We start from the raw sequence: 14,593 nt of genomic DNA, 5'->3' as shown, positions 1-14,593 counted from the left end.
AGCGAAAGAACCTTTTCTCAACTACCAATTTTCTTGCATAACCTTCAAAGAACAAATCCTAATACCTTCACAGCCATTAAGAAAACCGATACCAACCGCTTTCAATTCTGTTTTGTGGCTTTAGGTTGCGTGGTATAACATACTTCTTTTATTGAGTTATATAATATTTCATGGTAATGTATCTCGATTAGTTTTTACTTATCACTAATATGTGTTCGTTTTTATGTAGATTCGTACCTTCCTTAGGTGCATGATACCGCTGATATATGTGGGTTATTTACCCCTTCTTGGGAGCTTTCTGACAACAATGTACTTCGCAGTGGCTTTAGATGGAAATCATGAACCACTACTCTTAGCAATTGGTTTGGGAACCTTACAGTGTGAAGAATCATGGAGATGGTTCATGATGAGGTTAAGAGATTGTTTAGGTGAGGACATAGAGGTTGGTTTCATAAGCAACCTGTGTGATAACATAGACTTTGGTGTTCAGAGTGCCTACCCGGATTCCTATCATGGATATTGTCCTAAAGAGATAGCTCGAAAGATACGTGAGTCTGTCGGACATAACAATACGGAAGTCGAATCGTTGTTTTGGAAGTCATGCAATGCATATAGCGTTGATGATTTTTACTTGTGTTTAGAAAGGTTGCAAAGTACATGTAGGAAACCACCTTTCTGCACCTTGCTTATGAGTCCAATTTATTGGCTTGACGATATACCGATTTCAAAATGGACAAGAGCATTTTTTCCAAAAATACGTTACAATGTTAAATCGATTGACGTCCCTGAAATTTTGCAAATTATATCCTCACGTGAGTTTCCTATAACAGCGATAATTGAGTTAACCACCACGTCGATACAATCAAAGTATGCTGAACGGGCCGAACTGGCTGGTAAGGGAGATTGTTATATTTAGTTTTTTTTTATTGTGCTACTATTTTTATTAAAATATCAAATTTTACAGGGAGGTTGTCTGGTGGGTTGACCCCTTACGTTGAGAGTAAGGTTCAAAAAAGTCTCAACAAGTCTTATAATTGTAATGCAAGACGTTTGTATGGGGATACATTTGAAGTCGATGACACTTTTGCCACCAGCAACGTACAAGTTGAACGAAGGGTATGTAGTTGTGGTAAATGGCAAAAAAGCGGTATACCATGTGGCCACGCTATAGCATGTCTAAGAACCCGTACATCTGAGTCCATTCAGAGAATGGTTGATTACAAGTTCACTGATTATGTGTATCGACTTGCATATGGATCTGAGTTGGTGAATACTATACCATCACATGTGCATTGGGAAATACCAAATGAAACGGTGATCCTGTTACCTCCCTCAATGCAGTAGTTATTCATGTAGCACCTTTATGTTTTATGTAGTATTATGTATTAGTTTTTTATGTACCCCGTTTTTATTTTAGTGATGTGTTATGTATTAGTTATCCATGTACCTAGTTTATATTTTATGTCGTATTATGTATTAGTTATTTATGTACCACATTTATATTTTATTGCGTTCTATATATTGGCTATTGACGAAACAACATACATTAAAAGAAATGGACGTTTATTAAATAGTAACGACTAGACACATACAACAACAACTAACTTAAATAACGAAAAACAATTAACTTAACCAACATACATATTAAAAATAAGGGACATTCTTTAAAAGACTCCATGCATCTAAGTGGGTAAACTCGCTACCATCATATTCAAAACGGTATAGTTCCAAAGCCACCTGCCGTAGAATGTCTTCATCCGTATTTGCATGTTCGTTATCCAACTCGTTATAAATACGTTGAAATTGTTTCACCTTCATTTTCATATCCAGAAACTTCGCTTTGACATCTCTTCTTCTTCGATATTGAGTGCGGTTCATTAAATGGTGAAACAAATGACAGACACGAGACCAAAATGATCCAGCACGAACTTGTGGGGGACCCGGTGGAAAATCCACCTCTACAGTTGTAATCCAAGCTTGAACCAAAGCGACCTCCTCTGCGTTCCTCCATGTATGTGGTGAGTCCATAATTGCAAGGAGGGAAGTAATACAATACAATTACAATGGATATTGAAATCTATTTATAACCACTCCTTACTTTCCTGGTGCAATGACTTGTCAACTCAAGCAGCAATGTATTATGTTGTCATTCAACCGGGGATGAATTGTCAACTCGAACAGTGATTTGTTGTGTTATAAGTATAGTACACTGCATTCGTTAGTTAATTTTGACTATGAATTGCAGACATATTAGAAGATTGGACTGCGATTTTGTGTAGAAACTACTATAAATTGACCTTAAGTTACATGCAATACTTTATTAAATTTACCAATAAAGTTGTTCAAATATTGTTTTTTAGATTCTACTCTCTCTGTTTCAATCAAAATGAGTTCTATATCATGGAGCAATGAAGAGTTCTTGGTTCTTACACATGCTTATATTCATGTGTACGAGACAAGCAAGTTGAACGATCCAATGTTTTGGAGTCGTTTAACCAATATTTTCAATGCTGAAAACCGAATGGCTACAAGAAACGATCGTGACGAACTAGACATCTTAGCAAGATGGTATGAAATGAAAACCGAAGTTCTATTATTCAACGATCTTTATATCAAAATTGACGACACCCGTTTAAATGCTACTGAGGATGTCATCTTGGAAGCTGCTAAGGAGGAATACAAGTCATTAAGTAACGAGTTGGAATTCCAGTTTGAAGCCCCTTGGAATATTTTGAAATATATCCCGTTTGTTTAAAATCTATTTTAGTTTATTATTTGAGTACTAGGTTATTTTCATGTATTTCTTATGTATTTCGTATGTATTTAGTTTGTTTAAAATCTATTTTAGTTTATTATGTGAGTACTAGGTTATTTTCATGTATTTCGTATGTATTTCATTTGTTTAAAATATATTTTAGTTTATTATGTGAGCAACTCGTATGATTAACTTGAGTTAATAAATGGCCATTGCATTATTTATCACAATATATTAGAATACATTAGTAACAAGGATTCCATGAACCATTAAAAACATCACAACAATTACATGAAAAACAACGACATAATACGAACAAAGCATTAACGTAAAACACAAGTCCATGGGTTATTCTTAACACAAATTAGAGCGATCTACTTGAAATACTGTTTATCTCTAACAACCTTCCAAACTTCCTCATATTCGAAGTCTCTGCCGTCATGCTCACAGATGTAAAACTCTGTAACAACTTCCAAGAACTCTTATTCGTCACGATAACGAACATTGTTACGTTTCGCATAACTACATGCTCGATTGAACCATGTCACTTCTTCCTTTACATTCGTCCACTTAGTAACAACATCTGATTTTTCTCTTTTTTGTCCTTCTCCCATCTCATGGTTAAACAAAGATGTGATGCGACTCCATTCATCACCAATTAGGCAATGCGGGGGAGCAAGTAACGGTTCACCATCCTTAACACTTAGCCAGCATCGTGTTAGAACTAACACCTCGTTTGTCGTCCATGGCCTTTCAGAATTGGAACCAGGTACTTCATTCGAAGAAGTTGTTGCATTTGACGACATTTCTAATAATGGGAATTCGTTTCGTTTAGGTGATTTGGGTGTTTGGTTTATAGATCTTAAACATCTATTTATATAAATAAATAGACTATGAATTAATACTTTGACTACGAAATGGTTATATCTGGACTACCATTTTCAGCTTTATGCAGTGTTTTGTCATGTCAAACTGTCATTTATCTCTTGTCACTTAAGGGTCCCACTGGGATGTGCAGGTTACTACAGTGACTTGTCATTACTGTCTAGTCATTTCAAAGTTGGACTTCTCATTACTGTCTAGTATGTATAAATACCACTTATTGCTCCAGTTTAATACAATATCGACTTTATTATGAGTTCCTCACATAAATTCGAAATTTGCTCATGCAACGAAGTAGATTGTTACTACTGTGATTCGGTAGACCCTTTTTTTACACCCTCTTCAGCCGGGCCATATATGTCACATGAAAATTTTGAAGAATTAAAAAAGGCTGAAGCACAACAAGAAGAGGACAAAGAGTCATCCCGACTTCTCACTCAACTTGCTAATGATATAGATTCGGAATGCAAACAATCTCAAGAATGGATTGACCTCAATAAAAACAAAATCAAAGAGCATAAAGATTGGATAAAAAAGAGTAAGAAGGAAATCAAAACGACTGGAAAACGGCTTGCTGAGAAGGATGAGCAGTTGATACACATTATGGTAAAAAAGGATCGTTTCGAAGACAAAATGAGAATTAGGGATGACTATATAATAATGGAGAAAGAGAAGTACCCGTTGCAGTTCCCTGAGTTTAAAAATTAGTTATAAAGTTGTTGTAATATTATCATGAAACAGATTAGGTTGCCAAATGATCGTTTGTTGTTTTTTTAAATAACATGTTGTAACTGTTAAAATAAATCTGCAAACTATATTTTATAATATAAAGGCTTCATTCATTGTTATAATCAACAAACTTAACTAAAATATGAAAGCATAGCAATGTCTTGTAAGAGTTAATAAAAATATTACAATACATAATAAGCTAACAACTCGTCATTACTCTTATTTTCAAGGTTGTTTTATATCAAAATCAGCGTTATGGGTTTGTGAGCAACCCGCTGAACCACCAATATTATATGTCATTTCTGCAGTAGAAATTATGTGACCTGCTCTGCTACCGGACACCCTTCCAGTACAATTATTTCTCGTGTGTCCTAGTTGACCACATGTAGAACACTCTTTTATAATTGGACCCTCGCCTTGGGATGGAATGCGGTCTGTGTTTCTTGGCTTGCCTGGCTGACGTTTATCCATTATAGGTGGCTTAACAATCATCAAATCATCGGGGATCTCCCATTCGGATGGCTTCGGCAGAGGGTTTATTGATTCCTCATATGTTTTCCTCAGTGTTTCGGTAAGGTAAGCATTAAATGCAAACCTCGAGCAATCTTGGTAATTGTTCACTGTTAAACATCTTATGACATGACCACAAGGTATCCCATCAAGTTGCCAATGCCTACATGTACATGTCATATGTTGAAAATCAACAATCACATTTTGTGCCCCCTTTTTGACCTCGCATTTCGTATTTGAGATCATGCGAACATCCCATTTGGTAAAAGTTTTCTTGTTTTCTTTTACAACTTCATCCGCCCAAGGGGTAAGTGTTGTTGTTGCTTCCGCTAAAAAAACAGCCAAAATGAAGAAGTTAAGATCAATAACATCAAAACTAATAAAACATTAATATTACAAATTTACTTAATACCTGCAAAGTTACGTCTTTGAAACCACCATTGTTGCATTGTAGCACGAAAAAAATCAATCAACATAAGTATTGGCACCTTACGTGCGTGTCTAGATAATGCATTTATAGACTGTATCGGTTCCTTTTAAAATGTGCCCTTGACCAGGTTTCTGGATTTATACTTTTTAAGTACTCCCATACTGGTTCTTTTGTCTTTTTCATAACATCCATGGCAGCATCAAAAGCATCAACTGTGTACGCCCTACACGCCTCCCAAAAAATTCCTTTAACCGTCTTACTCTTGCTGAATCTAGATACTATGTTGAAATACAAATGGACACCACATATTCCATGATGAGCGTGAGGAAAAATGTTGGCAACGGATATTGCTATAGATGGAGACCTATCAGATATAATTGTAAGCTCCTGTATATTTCCTATGCAATCATGTAGTTTTTGAAAAAACCATGTCCAAGAATCGGTACACTCATTTTTGCATATACCATATGCAACCGGTAATATTTGGTTTTGTCCGTCCTTAGTAACTGCAAGTAGCATGGTACCTTTGAACTCGCCCTTTAGGTGAGCTCCATCTACTACTAGGGTCGGCTTACAAAAATTGACAAAAGCTCGTACCTACAATACATTGTATATCTATTCAAATACACCAAAATAAATATTAAAAAATTAAATTAGGATATGATAATACTAACCGAGCAACCGAGTGCGACATACAAAAACTCAAAGCGATCATCGGCATCTGTTTTAATATGTGTGACAGTACCCGGATTATGTTTGGCCAAGTTGTGACAATACGCCGGAAGTTTGGTAAAAGAAACCTCTTTCGTACCCCTTAACGACAACAATGCATATTGCTTCGCACGCCATGCCTGATGGTATGAGATATTGATATTCAATCGAGCACTCATATCATTAACAATTTCTTTTCCCCGATAAACTCTACTATAGTCTTCAGCCAAAACATCAGCAACATATTCACCCAAAACATATTTGTTTGCTTGTCGATGATTAGGTTGCAACAATGTTGAAGACACATGTGTGTACATCAACAAATTTATTCACTTGGAAATGTCCATCAGAATTTTTAATTGCTTTTGCTCTTAGTAACCAAGAACAATTTTTCGAAACACACACAGCTTCATACCTTGATTTGGTGGATCTACTTGTCCTCGTCTGGAAACCTTCTCGAAGACATTTTTTACCAATACACCGCTTTAAAAGTTCTTTGTTGGGATATCTTCATTAATATCAACTGTCCATGCTGGTACAGGGGGCATACCGTGAAAAAGGTTATCGGGAAACTTAGCTTTAACTTCATCACTCAACTCATCTCTATCGGAATTGCTTTGTAGCTCGGTTATATCTAAACATACATCACCAACATCAACATAATGCCCGTAAACATGCTTTTTTTCATTTTTTTGACTTGAATTTTTTTTCTTTTTAGTTTTATCTACCACACGCCTATTCATAAGTTTAACTTCTTGTTCGGCAACATCATCACAACGACCACCCACATGATTAAGATATGTACCAACATCATCATCACCAACAGACTTGTAATTCTCGGGATCCACATAGTGAATACGTGAATAACTAACATTAATATTTTCAGCAACACTGTGAAACTGAGGTATACTAGGAGTATTGAAAGTACCTATCGGATCGTTGCTCCCTTTATAACTGCATAAATTACCAACAAGCTGGTTTCCAATTTCACCACCCCCATTAACCTCCTCAACTTCATCAACCACCACAAACACTTTCACAGCCCTTCCTCCACTACATTTGATTACGTTTATCAACATTCTAACATCCATGTCTTCAACTATAGCTATATAATAATTTAATTTAGGATGGTGGAAACGAAGACTAATTCTATAATTGTCTAACAAACCAATTTTGCTTCTTACCAAAGATACAAAATCACTATAACTAATATACTCAGAAAATATCAAAGTGAATTCATAAATACCTCCCTGTGGACATATGTATTCCAGATTAGTTCCATTAACTTGCCATCTCCCACCGGTTACAAGACAAACCAAATATTCAATCATTTTTTGAGCAAATTGTAGAGAGAGTTCCTAAACAAATAACAACCAAAATGATATTTTTTCTACAAAACATTTTATATAGCAACATGATTTCGTAGTCAAACCAATTCATTTCATAGTCAAACTTAAAAAAAATAATAATAATACAAAAAAAACACCATTTCGCAGATAGAGTGAGAGGATTTCGCAGATGGACCTATTCCATCTGTGAAATTACCCCTATATATACAACAAAAATATTTAAAAAAAAAAAAAAAAAAAAAAAACTTCTCATCTGCGAAAGTACAAGCACCTAAAGCACAACTGTGCTTTAGGTGCTTGTACTTTCGCAGATGAGAAGGTCATTTCGCAGATGGGACCTTCTCATCTGCGAAATGGGTGGCTATTTTTGTAATTTCGATTTTTTGGCTATTTTTGTAATGCAATTAGTGTAAATGGCTATTTTTGTCATTTTTTCTTTAAAATATTATTTTTAGAAAATGATAGTACATATAGCTAGTTTTCTTAGATACTTTTTTTTTCAAGAAAAATTAGCAAAATATAAGCACTTTTCGACCATGTAGCCACGCATTTTGTAGTGGGTCCATCGTGATATATGGTCATTGTGGAATGGGGTTTTGGCTGAAACATGGTATAGTTTTCTCAGTTATCACCGCACTGGGAAATAGATCGACTATCACAAAGCCATACTATGAAATTGTGAAAACCTTAACGTTGAATGGTCGCACTCTTGCAAGGCCCATAATATGAAATGGTTGGGGATAATGACTTGAAAGGGTAACGAACTTTCGACTTTTTTCACATTTAGTCACTAAACTTTTTTTCGTTATCTATTTGTCATTGAACTATTGAAACTGTTCACATTTTACCCTTATGACCGGCTGTTACCGGTCATAAGGGTAAAATGTGAATAGTTTCAATAGTTTAGTGGCAAATAGATAACCAAAAAAAGTTTAGTGACTAAATATGAACAAAATCGAAAGTTCGTTTCCCTCTAAAAAGTTCAATGACTAAATGTGAACAAACTTTCTATTGTATTATGTTTTAGCAAATTATTTATTTTTGTTAAATTGTAGCAACATTTGTTGATGAAGAAATCTATGAAATAATAAAAAAAAACCCTTGAAAATATATTTAAAAAAAACAAAAAACCGAAACCGAAATAAAAAACCAATGGTTTGACATTTTCCAAAATAAAAAATCAAAATTTCCAATATGATTTATGTTTTACAAAAAAATGAACCATTCTCACTGATGTGAGTTATGACCATTGGTTTGGCATGCGGAATTTGTGACATCCCATTAATACATAGTTACAGCATCACCTGAACTCGTAATTCATAGTAAGGGGTTAGAGTATCATCGCGTGAATATGTAGTTACAACATCGCCTGAACTCGTAATTCATCACCTACAGGTTATGGGTCTGTTGGTGTTTCCACTGGGTTGTCTAGAATAGTCTGTGGTCGCCATTTATACTCTGGTAGATGATTACATCGCCACATTTCCGGTTAAGGTTATGGTATCTCCTTTCATCCTACATCACCTATTCATCATCATCTATTTACCTAATTATAATCACCTTTCTATCATCACCTATCTCTCATCATTTTATTTCATCACATACTAACTATTTCATCTACTCATGTTTCATCCGCAACATATTTGTAGATATAAAATAAATATACCGTTTAAATCTTTTAAAACATGTATAAAATCGTTCATCCAACATAGACAACAAGTATTCAAATAATATGCACACATAGCACGTAATTTATATAAAATACTTCATATGTATGTGTAAGATGAAAGTAACTATATATACCATAAAAATCCCATAAATGCTTCCTAACTTCAAACCCCAAGGTTTACTCTACTAAAGCTTCATATTCTCGGCTCTCTGGACCTAGATGGGTCCATATTCCTAACTTCAAACCCCAAGGTTTACTCTACTAAAGCTTCATATTCTCGGCTCTCTGGACCTTGAAGGGTCCAGATCTATAACACAAACTTGCAAGAGGGGTTTGAGGCATTCAAAACCCCAAAGATGAAGTGATTCACGCCCTAACCCCAAAATGGAATCTACACAATAGGGAAGGAAAAAGGTTCATTTTTGTACCTCAGAATGAAGCTCCTTGCTTGAATAACTCAGAACAATAACCTTCCTTGGTCCCTCTTGCTGGAACTCTTCTCCTTTCTTGCAAAATCACACCAAAAAGCGCAATATAGCTCTTCCTCTCACTCTACACACTCAAGCTCGCTAAGGTTCTCACTTATGGGAAAGGTAGTCGCAATTGAAGGCCATAAGTGCCTTTAAATATGTCTCGGGCTCAAAGATTTAGGGTTTCTGCCAACAGGGCGGACTCGTCGAGTCCATTCATTAATCTGAGTCATCAGTCGCGACCTTACTCGACGAGTTGAGGCGTCAACTCGTCAAGTCTCTCTTCTTAACTCAAAAGAAAAATACTTAAATTATGATACCTGGAAATCCGGATGTTACATTTTGTTTTTTTATTTCATAGATTTCTTCATGAACAAATGTTGCTACAATTAAACAAAAATAAATAATTTGCTAAAACATAGTACAATAGGAAGTTTGTTCACATTTAGCCATTGAACTTTTTAGAGGGAAACAAACTTTCGATTTTGTTCACATTTAGTCACTAAACTTTTTTTCATTATCTATTTGCCACTAAACTATTGAAATTGTTCACATTTTACCCTTATGACCGGTAACAGCCGGTTATAAGGGTAAAATGTGAACAATTTCAATAGTTCAATGGCAAATAGATAACGAAAAAAAGTTTAGTGACTAAATGTGAAGAAAGTCGAAAGTCCGTTACCCTTTCAAGTCATTATCCCGAAATGGTTGTGGTACAACCAAATGGGCCCATTGCAAAAACTTACTGTGAAATATCATAAATTTTCTTTATTTAGTGTTTAGTTTTAATTCAGTAGTCAAACATATTTCAAACAACTTCTTTTTAATAAAAAATAAGTTCTGATTGGTTTTTTTCGTAGTTCTTTGTGTTGGAGGATCGTGACAGATGTTCATGGCGAAACTCAATATATCATGCCAAAGGTTTGGACTTTGGAACTACAATTTATATCATCCCTCGTATATGATACATTTATGGGTTGTTAAATGTGTCAATGGAGATAGACTATAAAAATAGCTTTAAGGTAAGTTTATCATTCTAACATCCCGAGTTACTTTATGATATAGACTTATAGAGATATATGACAAGAGTGATGTCAAACATTAGAAAATCGTTCTTCGTAACGATACTTCATAATTGTGTACATATGTATTGTGTATATTGTTCACATATACATAGATCTACTACATTGAATGCATATGATGTTGATGAAAACTAATCTATTAGGAGAGGGTCTAATAGAAACTAATTTAGTATAAGAGGGTCCGGTGGAAATCTATCACATGCAGAAAGCAATAATCAATATTTTTTTTAATATCTTCAAGTATATAAAACACCATTATAACCCATTTAACATGTTCTCAACAAAATCATAAGTATGTTGCTATTGAGAACATTACTACATGTGTTATTGATGATGTCAATCGAAGCATCCTTCTCTATCTTCTTAAACAATGTGATTCTTGTTGGTGTCAGTGGGTTGGGGCGTTTATCTATTACATGGTGGACACCACACAACCTTCTAATAAGATGGTAGGACCTCATGTACTCCACAAATATGATGACAAATTTCTCTTTTTCATAAATAAGTTTGGGAATGAATACCTCACATGTATTTATATAAGAACATGAGAATGAGCTCTTCCTATAAAGATGTCGATGACAATTTAACTTTTAGAAACAAACTACGAGCTCTTTAAGATGTGATTTTAATGATCTCATCAATGATCACATTACTAGGGGTTGTAAAGTAAGTGTTAATTTTGTTATCTTGTGTTCAATATAAACTTGTAAAACCTTATGCTTAATTACCAATTTCACAAATGCTTAATCACTAATTTCACAAAAAAGTATACACTTCCATCATTTCCAAAAGAAATCAATTCGTAAACTAAAACCTCATTTGGTTTTGTGAACTGAAAATATATTAGGATTTCTTCTAAATAACCTAGTTCATGCATTATGGCATCTACTTCAATAAGCGATAAAAATGTAAATGTCAAAGAAATCGACCATAGTCATTTTATATTCATGCACTTCCTTCCCAGTGACATGTTTCTATGCCAAAAAAATTGTCACTGATAGCTACACAATAGAATACAATTAGACTACCAAAAAACCAATTAGCTACTTAACAAATCATACATCTTTCACAAATAAACAAATAACAAAACAACAATGGGTCCAACGTTGTCAAAGACATCAAACATCCGATAATAGCATTCACTTTGTCATCTATCCATTTATCTCATATTTTCCAAACCGTCAACACCATTTTTTAGCTTCACACAACTATTGCACTACTGATTTGATCAAGATGATAATCCCTACTAATCTTTGTGATGATTGTAAGTGACAATGAAGATGAACACTTGAAGCTTGGAGGGATAAGTTAACATAAGAATGATCATATTCTCAATTATCACGTGAGAGTGGCAGTAATAAAAAATATACGGATAAAAAAAAAACAACAATTTTGCCATTGTGTGTGAGGCATGTGGGTTGAGTTAACATCTCAAAACAAATGGAATATACGTAACAAAACAAAGACTTAGGGGGTGTTTGACTTAGTTTTTCACAGCCCAAAAGTTCTTTTTGGAAAAGAAAAAAAACAAAAGATGTTTGACAAAAATAGTTTTAAAAGTTACTTTTGGAGTTTTTATACAAGGAAAATGAATTTTTTGGAAAAGTCAAGAAATCCTAACTTTTTATAACATTTCCAAAAAAGATTTTTGGGTTGTGAAAAACTAAGGGCGTGTTTGGCTTAGCTTTTAAAAACTCAAAAGAACTTTTCCAAAAAGTTACAAAAAGTCAGGATTTCCTGACTTTTCCAAAAAGTTGTTTTTTCTTGTATTAAAACTCCAAAAGTTATTAGTTTGCCAAACATCTTTTTGTTTTTTTTCTTTTACAAAAAGGACTTTTGGCTATGAAAAGCTAAGCCAAACAGCCCTTAAGACAAGAAATCCCACTTAAACATCAAGTATTAGAAGAAAAAAATGGGTGTTAGTGCAATTTTCATACAACCATAGGGATCATTTCTTCAATTTACTCTAAAAAAAACATCGTATATCAATTTTATGGTTAATGTTTTTCTCGTATTTACGGGTGGGAGTGTATTTATAGAGGGAGGAGGATCTTGAATTTTGGTTATCGCTTTTTTACAAAAGAACGAAAACTCCAAACACCAAACAATATTCCCTTCGCTAGGTTTTGGTTGAAAAGCATCGAAGACAATGACCGGAGCCTCAAACTTAACCAAGCTCATCAAGCCAACCAAACGCCTTCAAGCCACCGATATCCAGGCAGCCGCCGGTTGGGGTGTCGTTGCTCTCACGGGCGCTATTTGGGTGGTTCAGGTCGTTCTTCCCCCTAATATTTCGATTTTCATTTCTTCGATTTATTGATCGCTTGATCAACTCAATTTATCATCATAAAATTAGGATCTCGTTGAACTATATCTTTTTCAATCAGTTCGTTAATCTCTTTCTTAATCGCGATGAAATTCTGTTTTCGTATTTATGCTTTGTGCAATTGTTTGTTTTTCTAGTAAATCAGAGTCTCGAATCGTCGTTACGCTAGGGATTAGATCTGGATCTTGGCTCTGTGACATTAATCTTTCGAAGAACATTGACCTTTATGGTCAAACTATACCTGGCTATACCTAGATGACCAATAATGTAAAATAATGCCTGAAATTATAATTTTTCTGGTTGTTGAAGGTGAGAACGACTTAGATTTAAACTCAAAACTACTGAAGTTTCAAGATTCATCATAGTCTGAAGCTGTAAAACCGTCCTTTATTGCCATCTGTTGCAATTTTTTGAAAGGAACCATTGGTTAGATCTTGATTCATAACCTAATAGCCCCCCCTTTCATGGCTAGTTTATGGGTGTTTTCCTTGAGACTAGATTTCATTGAGTGTGAGGGTATTGTTTTGTTTAAATGCTCAAAATTTCTCTTGTATATTCATAGAGAAAAACATATGTTTTAACAAGTGAGTTGTGTTGAATTTTTGCAGCCATTTGATTGGGTGAGGAAGACATTCTTTGAGAAACCAGAGCCAGAAAATTGAATAGAGGTGTGGGATCCATCTCTAATTCTAATGGCTCAACTCTTGTTTTTGCCATTTGTTTCCTTTCTGCTGTTGAGAAAGCTGTAGGCAGATTTTTGATTTGAATAATGTGAAACTCCAAATATGATTTTGTTAAAAAAAGATTTACATTGGTTTTTGTGGTCATCTTGCTAGCTAACTGTCACTATTGACCGTGTTCATTTGCAACTTGTTGTATTGGATTTCGCTTGCATTTGTGACGCTGAGACTGATTGAGTTGTGACGCTGAGATTGATTTCAATGGGACAAAATTCAAAATTTGCAACTTCTTGTCCCACCTAGAAAAACAGGGTTGAGACATTTGCTCTATATGCAAAAGACGTGAATGTCCTTATCATTGTCATCATCAAAAACAACATTGGAAAGTTTGCCTGATCCAATGTTGTGAAGTTAGGTCTAGTGCAAATGTAACACAACTAATAACTTGAGATCAAAGCCTAAACCATTTGCATAAATTTCAAGAAATAAAAATGTTAGCTTGTGGAACAGTCACAGTTTGAATTAGAAAAAAGCTTGACTCGACTCTTGAGTCATTTCACGCGTTTTAAGTATACAATATAAGGAGTGGCGATTCTATAAGATTTTTATAAAGTTTAAGAAATAATGTTAGTTTTTGAAAGTTGTTTATTAACTTCAAGAATTGATCTCATTTGAAAAAAATAAAAACCATATTTACATGAAGTCAAGCTGTTTTTCTTTTGTTACCTATTTTAAACATGAGTTAAATGTGACCTAGTTTAAAATTCGGATATTTGGTTTTGAAAACCCTTAATTAGATATAACCATGTTTTTTTTAATAAAGTTGGTGGTATATAAAAATGCATTTTATGTTTATAAAAAACAAAAATACATTTATGAAAATGAATATGTAAAAAAAAAGGTAATTTTTTTTTAAAAATATATTTTCTATAAATGAAAATTAATAAAAAAAAAACACGCAGTTTTGGAAAAAGTAATTTAATAAAAAAGATAATTTATA

The 14,593-nt window shown here is 34.1% G+C and overlaps 1 long non-coding RNA gene across 1 annotated transcript; it reads left to right on the top strand.

Annotated features, from left to right (window-relative positions):
* The first annotated feature begins 12,648 nt into the window (after positions 1-12,648).
* LOC145058924 (uncharacterized) lies at positions 12,649-13,740 on the top strand. The gene is made up of 2 exons (XR_013686576.1): positions 12,649-12,859; positions 13,522-13,740. It is a non-coding gene; the product is annotated as an uncharacterized LOC145058924 (long non-coding RNA).
* Positions 13,741-14,593: the final 853 nt, after the last annotated feature.

This window comes from Lactuca serriola, chromosome 6 (genome assembly GCF_051521515.1).
Source record: "Lactuca serriola cultivar US96UC23 chromosome 6, Lser_US96UC23_V15, whole genome shotgun sequence".
NCBI classification, from domain to species: Eukaryota; Viridiplantae; Streptophyta; class Magnoliopsida; order Asterales; family Asteraceae; genus Lactuca; species Lactuca serriola.
The sequence above is the reverse complement of the archived record's forward strand: the minus strand, read 5'-3'. Positions and strand labels throughout refer to the sequence as shown.